This window comes from Mizuhopecten yessoensis, unplaced genomic scaffold, assembly GCF_002113885.1.
Source record: "Mizuhopecten yessoensis strain PY_sf001 unplaced genomic scaffold, ASM211388v2 scaffold9299, whole genome shotgun sequence".
Taxonomy (NCBI): Eukaryota; Metazoa; Mollusca; class Bivalvia; order Pectinida; family Pectinidae; genus Mizuhopecten; species Mizuhopecten yessoensis.
In genome coordinates, this window is record NW_018407978.1 from 1,025,482 (window position 1) to 1,034,556 (window position 9,075).

Below are 9,075 nucleotides of genomic sequence, written 5' to 3' on the forward strand. Positions count from 1 at the left end.
AAACTCGAGACATGCTCAAGGTAGGGAAAAGGTTCAAGGAACCCCCCTAATAAAGCCCCGAAAGTAATTAAAAAATGGAATACCTCCACCGTGGTGCCTGATAGCATACTATTTAAAATCACTGAATTACTGTTGAAGAACAGTCACAGACTGTGCAACCACCACCTGTCCAAGGGAATACAATCCATTAGAATGAGAAGCCAAGGACCCGAGATAAAAATCCGTGAAGGTAGTCTGTCCGCGCCAGAAAGCCGCGGACATGACCTCCTGAAAGGGGGACCCATTGAGGAGGGCCTATGACGCAGCAAGGGCCCTGCTCTCATGAGCTCTCACCTTATACAACGCCCGAACCTGATCATCCAAGTGTTCGTAACCGTATTTGATGACCTGACAGATCCATCTAGACACTGACTGAGAGGAGATATCCTGTTGACCCTGCTTAATGGGCAAAAACAGACGAGATCCCCCCCCCCCTCCCCTGGTTTAATCGAGGTAAAACCTAAGCGCCCGACAGGGACAGAGCAACCTATCACGTTCCTCAGACCCAACGAAGGCAGTCAAAGACGGAATCTAAATCGGATGGGGCGTGAAGCCAGGAACCTGATTCTAAGCCATAAAGGCAGGATCAGTGGGAAGGGTAACGGCAGAGTAATTCCTGGACCACCGGAGGCAAGAGGGGTGAGAAGACAATAAGGAATACCACCTTGTAGGTAACTAACTTCAAGGAGGCAGACGCTAAAGGCTCATAAGGTGCCCGCATCAGCGATTCGAGCACCAGTGGCAAATTCTACTCCGGAGCCAACTGCCGGACCCTTGGCCTATCCAATCCAAACCCCCTAATTAGGGCAGAAAGAGAGGAGGACGAGCCTACCTCCGGCCTACCATAAATAGAGAGAACACTAGCAATGGCCGTGCGATAACAAGCGATAGTTCCAGGGGCAAGATTGCGGTCCCTAAACAGCCAAAGAAGGAAGTCCGAAATCACCTGGACAGTAGCCTTGATCGGATCAACCTTCCTGCCGACACACCAATCACAGTAAATCTTCCGTCGTGACTGGTAGACGGCAGATGAGGAAGTCCTAATTGATCGACGGATGCGATCTGACACGTCCCTAGAAAAGCCTGCCTGAGCGAGGCCTCCTGAGATAGCTTCCACGCGTGAAGGTGGAGGATCTCCGGACGAGAGTGCATCGTCCTGGACCGAAGCTGGCGAATGAGGTTCGCTCTGAGAGGAAGAGCCAGGGGCTCTTCCACCAGAAGCGACAAAAGCTCCGGAAACCAAGGCTGCCGCGGCCACAGGGGCGCTATCAGGAGGAGGGAACACTGATGATCCCGAAACTTCTGCAGCACCCTGCCCACCAGGTTGAAGGGCGGGAATGCAAATGCGCATTCCCTCCCAATCAAGAGACAGAGCGTCCACGGCCCAAGCCCTTGGATCTGGAACAGGAGAGACAAACGTTGGCAACTGATTGTTCAGTCAAGTGGCAAACAGGTCTATGTGAGGCCTGTCCCACACCTGACAAATTCCACCGAAAATCGAGGGATTCAGTTGCCACTCTGTCAAAACCGGCTGGCGGCGCCTGGAAAGAATACCCGCCAGAACATTCAACCTGCCTGGTAGATGCTTGACACAAATTGTCAACTGCATTTCCTGACAAAGAAGATAGCGAGGGCACACAGTGTGTGAGACCTGGTTCCCCCGTGTCCCTCCAGATACGCGACAACCGTAGTGTTGCCGTAGCCACACAAACCACCTTGGAATGCAGGATCTCCCGAAAAGACTGCAGAGCCAACAGAACAGCCCTCATCTCGAGCACATTGCTGTGCTCCGAGAGCTGTTCCCCAGACCACTCCCCCGACTGGCAACGCCCGTCGAGATAATCTCCCCACCCTGTCATGGATGCATCCGTGTACAGGGTCATAGTGGGAACCGGCTTTGACAAACATTGGAGAACATTGTCCTGATGATTCCACCAGCGTGCGTACTCCTTGACCGACTGGCTCAGAGGAAGCCAGGCTTCCCAATCCCTTGAAGAAGGGACCCAGTTGCCAAGGAGAAGCATCTAGAGAGGCCTGATGTGAAGTCCCCCTTAGGGGACCAAATCGGCCAGGGAGTTGGGATATCCAAGAAAACTGAGAAACCAACGTACCTGGACTTGAGACCGGCCGATGACGGTCAGGGTATAAGCCCTGGCCTTCTGGAACTTCTCCATCGGTGGTAGGGCGATGCCCTGAACCGTATTGAAACGGTTCCCCAGAAAAACAAAATCCTGAGATGGGGAAACCCCCGACTTTTTTATGGAAGGAATGAAGCCGACCTTGGGTAAGAGTTTCAAAACCAACCGGGTGACCTGCACCAGAGAATCTCTCACTAGGTGGAGCATGAGGGAGTCGTCGAAATAGATGCGAACATCTATTCCTCGAGAGTGCAGGAATCCCACGACCACCTGCAGCAGCTTGGTGAAAACCAAAGGTGCAGTCGTGAGCCCGAACGGCATGGCCCGGAACTGGAGGACCTTTCCGTTGCAAGTAAAACGGAGGTACTTCCTTGCCGAGTTCTTGATGGGGATGTGGAAATAGGCGTCCTTAAGATCTACTGAAGTCGCCCAAAAATTTACAAGCAGATAAACACGGGAAAAAATAATAAAATACGATCGTACAAAGTACGCAACGTAGAAAGAATGTCACCCGTAATATAAATCAGAAAACGGTTAAAATGAATAACGTTTTGCGAAACAAACAACCGTCACCGAAATAAACAGAGGTCGGAAATTAACCCACATTAATGGCGGACCGTGGCACACCACCGGCATACGTGGAGTAAAATAACGGGCCGTAAAAGGCACAAAAATAATGTACAACAATAATTAATTGTATTACAAGGGCAGATGGGTATAAGGCACACAAACTGCGCAATAAATTGAGTTGACACTCGAACCAAACCGACAAAACAAATTGTTGAAATGGAGCAAGCTCCGGGCGTTAGCAGGCAGCAGGCGCCTCTATCGTCGAGATATGGTTAACGTCACGGTAGGGAGGTAGGGATATTTGAATCTTTTTTTTTTTGGGGGGGGGGGCTACAAAGATGGGTGTAGGTATTGTATATGCGTACTAAAGTTATGGTAATTATTACTGAAATGAAATCGGTCTTTGGAGTTTGACTTAATCGGATTAAAAGACTTATACAAGTGTACCTTATCTGTTGAAGCAAAACATTGATATGCGGGACTTCTTTTAGCAATTTCGATTTTCACCATATTCGGCATGTTTCGAAAAATACTGCACGTGCTGCATTTGCCATATGGTACAGCGAACATTGTATGGCTCTCTGAATAGCAACAACATTTAAACAATTGTTTTCGTATTCCCTATTTCAAGTGATCGTCAATGTTTAGATGTTTTACGCCAAAATTAAAAGTTATGAAGCATAAATAGCAATTTAGTTTTTTTTTTTTTAAATGTCAGCTCTAATAAAATTGACAACTTGATTGTTGGTTTAGTCTCACCTCTCATACGTTGCTTTTAGTCAAATATAATATCTTTAATTAAACAACTAACACTGTTGAATTACTTTCATTATTGAGTGACGAATCGCTGTCTTGATACACTTAAAGCAAATAATCAATGAGTCAGAAAGTTTTGATATGTTATTTAAGTACTAATTTGCACCTTAATACCGGCATTTGTTATTTCATTCCTACAGTTGGTTGTATGGACGTCTCATTGGCACTTCACGATACGTTATATTTTACATCAAATATCCATCCATTTATAAATACTTGGAAAATCAACTAATCATAGCGTACCAGATGTGTTGACGGATTCGTTTACAGTAGATCCTGTTACACTGGTATTTGTTACTCCGTTGTCATCATTCGGGTTTATAGTTTTCTCTTCAGCCGGGCTCTTTGTCGTTTGTTCTGAAATATATATTTTGATTGACGATATGTTTATACACAGGTTTATAATTGTGACAACGTTAATATGTGAGTGTCTCAGAAGGGCCAAAGTCCATCAGAAATATTATTCAGCACTATTAATAATAATTAAAATCTTCCGTTGAACTTTTCATTGCATATCAAACATTCATTCAGTCTATAATCACGTTAATTTACTCGTGTTTCATCAGTTAAATAGGGTTGAGTAGAGGTGGCTTTAGGATTGCACTATGTGGGTTCATGTGCAACAAGTAGAACAGACCGCAGAAAGGAAAGTGTCCTCTCATGACTGCGCACAGGCTATTTATATCACACATTGCTTTATTTTGCGGAAAGAAGACCAGCCTTATTGTCATGCATGCTATCAACAATTAACAGTCAAACACTTTATGATTAAACGTGCTGATTTCAAACAAATACGTGACAGATTTTATGATGTACTGTATATAAAAAATTATTCTATACAATTTCTGTGCAGTTAATATATGACTATTCACACTCTATTGATCTTTACAATAAAATATGATATATTTTTGTTTTGCCAATTTGTTCAATATTGATGTATTTCTTTAATCCTTTACAAATTTAAAGCTATTAAGTTTTGGTTGTATGTGTTTATTTTCGTGAATGTCTCTTTTTACAGTGTTGTTGGCCCTAAATGACTCGCATTGTCGATAGGCCCTTAGACAATACAAAAAAAGCACTCAGTCCGTCTTTCTTTCCGTCCCTCCGTAAAAAAAAATGTCTAGGACTTGTGTATTATACTTTTTCACGTGGAGTAATTTTATTTGGCATCCTTGTATATTTCAGTGTGCGGAGTACGAGAATGTCACTGTGACTTAGATTTTTCATAAATGTTGACCTTAAGCTTTGAAAAGTCACTGACATATCCTCTATATTTCTTTAGTGGAAGTAATCAGATTTGCCATGCAAGTATATCTTTGGATCGGGGACTACGATAGTTAGATAAATGTGATCTATGCTTTGACTTCAACATTTTAAAAAATGTCGGCACTTATTGTCTATATAATTATATCAAAATTAACTAATTCCAGCATTCAGATACATCTGATGTATTTTTTACCTAATAACCCAGTCATTCCATCTCAAGTTCATACATATTACATCCCTATTGCTCTATATTGGACTACTGTCTATTTCCCCCCCAAACATAGCATACCCGTTTTGTTGACGGATTCGCCTTCAGAAGATTGTGTACTAACAGTGTCAGCTATCCTATTGTCATCAGTGGGGTTTGTAGCCTTCACATTAGCTTGAATCTGTTGCTTTTGTTCTGAAATATAAATATGTTTACTGTATTGTTTGATGTCCTTTCTTTACTGGTACTACAATTTTACACTTAGACTGCCTCAAAAGGGAAAAATACATCATACAAAAATATCCACCAGCGCTATGTTACATTTTAAAACCAACTTTGTATTTTTCATAGTATCCAATTAAATATTTAGAGGGTATTGGATTGACAATCATATAATAATTGTGTACCTGATTGATGGACGCTTTTTTCTGCATCAGGATCTCTAACATCTGTATTTTGTGTCCCGTCGCAACTACTCTCGTTGTTTTTCGTTTCCGTTTTGTCATCTGCATTGTGTCCTTCATCAGGAGGGTCTCCCTGCATCATCCCTCCTTTACCTTTCACAGCGATATGTATGTTTTCGTCGTTAGCCATGTGTGGCTGCCATTGGCGGGTGACTGTTTTTCCGTTGTGCAATATAAGTATCGTATCGCCAGAGGGTAGTTGTTCATTGTCCAGTCCGGCCTGGATGCTCTCAAAGACGTTATTGTTATCAACATCGAAACTACAAAGACGTGTTGAATGATCGTAAACGTGGACTGTAGCAATTGATCGCGTCTGAATCGAATCTAATGATTTTTGACTGATGATTTCGGTTTTAATGGTCGATTCCGAAGTACTTTTCAATAGCGAGTTATTCTTGGTAAAGCACGTTGGAATACTTGACGAGCTGTCATCATCACAGGCCGAATTGTGCTTGCTTCTCTTTTGTCTTTTAGAGACAAAGTGCAATCCTACTTCTGATGGAGACGTTGATTGCTATGTGAAAAGGGTAAAGGAAAGAGAAAGATAAAAACAACTTAAAATGATTCATACATAATAAAACAACATGTTTAATAATTCAACTTCGAAAATCATATTTGCAGGAAGTATCACCATTTGTATAACTACTTATATTGTCTTCTTAAAAAACGAATACTTCTTAACGCCAACTTGTCAGAATTTGTATCTGTTTAGTAAACAATCCAATTCATACTGTGTGGCATACTGATACCAACCTTTATTTTTGTATGGCGTGTGCTTTTCTCTTTACATTTTCGTCTTTTTGCTCGCATCTGTTTTCTTGATTTTGGTGCCGACAGTTGAGAAAGACGATTCATATCTTTCCACGGTTTCCTCTTCAGCCTTTTTTGCTTGGGCGTCTGTTGGATGTACTGATAGAGTACATCATTCTGAGGTCGCTGGCATTTGTAGTTTGTGTACGTTTCGTATCCCCGTAAAACAAATACATCATTGTTTACCTGTTGCTTACAGGTTGGTGCTGTTGTTCGCCTTGGGGTTTCGGGCAGGCGGCTTTTTCTTCTCCATCTCGTTATCTTCAATGCGTTTCCGTTAATGCAGATTTTCTATAACAAAGTGAATATGTTTAAAGACCACCAAGTAATTGAGATTGCATTTTTGGTTTTATCAACTGAAATTTTAATGGATTGCATTTTGTCTACCGTGCTGGAACTATTTTAGCTAATGCCTACATTGTTTTGGTTTTTCTTGCAATAAAATGTTACAAATCATGGCGATGTACTTTTTTAATGAAAAACGAGGAAAATTAATATCTTAAATACAGAAAGGTTTTGGGTTTCAATGCAAATTTTCCTACCAATAGCATTTCGTTAGTTAGTAAACATACATTTTATTATAGTTTCACATGTTAATGCATATTTAAGATATGTACTTACTTCATTCAGACTCAATACAAAATCAGCAGATGTTTCATCATGAAGCGAAACAAAGCAATACCCCTGCAACAAAGCACCGACGTATTAAGAAATTGATATTCGAAAAATTGATAAAACTAAGGTAAATATGAACAAATAATATATTAAGTCAGTGACCAAACAGAGTGTATACGAGGACACTTAATTTTCTGATAGAATAACACATTGAGGAAAGGATGTTTAAGATTGATAAAAATAATGTGGTTTTTTTTAAATACGTTTCTGTAAAGTATGAATAAAAAGCATTCATCAGAGTGGGGAAAAAAGAAGCACACACTTACTGACTACCGCATGCACATCTATACAACCACACCAACACACCCACCAACACAAACAAACCCCCTCTCCCTTAACACTCAAACATAAAACATCCCATTTTCATGACTAATAATTGAACCACTTTTTTTCGATCGTGCTCTTAATACTGAAACTTGTATGAACGGACGCGTTAAAAGCTGTTTTCAACCGCAACAATCCAATATTTACCTTTTCCTTTGGTATCCAAATTGTTTTCACTTGAGCAACTGCAAAACATTACAAAGTGATGAAATATGTGTATATACAAGTTCAAGTGCGGATACAGCAAAAGCATAAGATTAAGGCTATATATTACTTTGTACTTGTATTGATCTGGAGATTGAATTCTCGGCAGACAATCCCCTGAGAGAAGTGATTTATTTTCACTTGACATGCTCAGAATGGCTGATGCCTTCCCCAGACAAAAGCAATATACATTAGATTAATTTACCTTAAAAATAACAGTCTCACTACAGGCAAACCTTGTAATGTCTGGTATATACAGTAACATTCTCTTAATTTCGTTTTGGATATTACTGCAGAGCCACCCATGCATGTTGGAGATCGAGAAAAGAATACACCTGCTGTTTGTTACCAACTGCAGAATTGGGGACTTGCTTTATTGCTCTCTACTTAGGACACAAAACCGACCGAAATAAATCGGCTGCACCGATTGCAATAGTTAAGATCTTTATATTTCTCTCTTCCTCTAATTACCTTTCATTTGCTTACGCCTCGTTTGGCAATACCTCATTTTTGGCTTCAATATTGAAAGTTCGCTCAGGTGAGGAAGGAAAAGTGGTAGTTGTTATTCCCAGCATTTATAGGAATCGCAACAACTAGTTAACCCGTTTTCAGTATAATGTGACTGGGCAGAATGCTGTATTAGGTGTCTTCGGCATGGTGTTTAAGTGAGATAGCAATATAAGGTCGGCTGCAGATCTGCCCTATTACAAGGTGGCAAAAAAACCACATACCCTTTCTCCTGCACCACACACACGCAACCACGCTTACACAACACACACGGATTTGTATAACAGTGCCTGATTAAAAGTCACATTATTTCTGCTGTAATTGTTACCTGTTTCGATATCTTTCCTGATACGTAGAGAGGCGGTTCCCCGGTCAAGCCCTTTGGGTATTCCAGAAATAAAGATCGAAGGCATTTTCTTTCTGTATGTATGGATACAAACTGGTTTAATGGAGAGCATGCTTTAAAATGTCCATCCGTGTAATATTCCGTCTTTGCGTATTGCAGAGTTATCTTCTCTTGGGAACAGGTTTTGATTGTTACGTCATTGATTTGTGCGAGAAAATTACGTCGTTTTCTCAAAAATTGATGACGTTACTCTCACAAACAAGTGACGTAACAAGCAATACCTGTATTGCAGAGTTATCTTCTCTTGGGAACAGGTATTGATTGTTACGTCATTGATTTGTGCGAGAAAAATTACGTCGTTTTCTCAAAAATTGATGACGTTACTCTCAAAAACAAGTGACGTAACAAGCAATACCTGCTCCCAAGAGAAGATAACTCTGCAATACGCAAAGACGGAATATGGAATGAAGTGTTTGAGGGGCGATAACTCTGTTATCGTTCCTCTGAACGAAATGTTAACACGGCTAAATGTAGCTAATTTGCCGCATATAACAGCGATTTGAGTACGAAAAAAACGGCTCCATAACTTTTGCTGAAACTTTCCAAGTTTGTAGAACTCAGCGCGATCTACCTCCTTGTGTATCTGTTATATCTGGGAAAAATCTAGTTATTGAGATATTTGGTGTAAAACACGCCAAAATCGGCATT

The 9,075-nt window shown here is 41.0% G+C and overlaps 1 long non-coding RNA gene across 1 annotated transcript; it reads right to left on the minus strand.

The window, feature by feature from the left end:
- Positions 1-6,334: 6,334 nt before the first annotated feature.
- On the minus strand, positions 6,335-7,498 carry LOC110457670. Its single transcript, XR_002463714.1, has 3 exons — positions 7,458-7,498; positions 6,933-6,995; positions 6,335-6,602 (listed from the first exon to the last, which is right to left on the minus strand). It is a non-coding gene; the product is annotated as an uncharacterized LOC110457670 (long non-coding RNA).
- Positions 7,499-9,075: the final 1,577 nt, after the last annotated feature.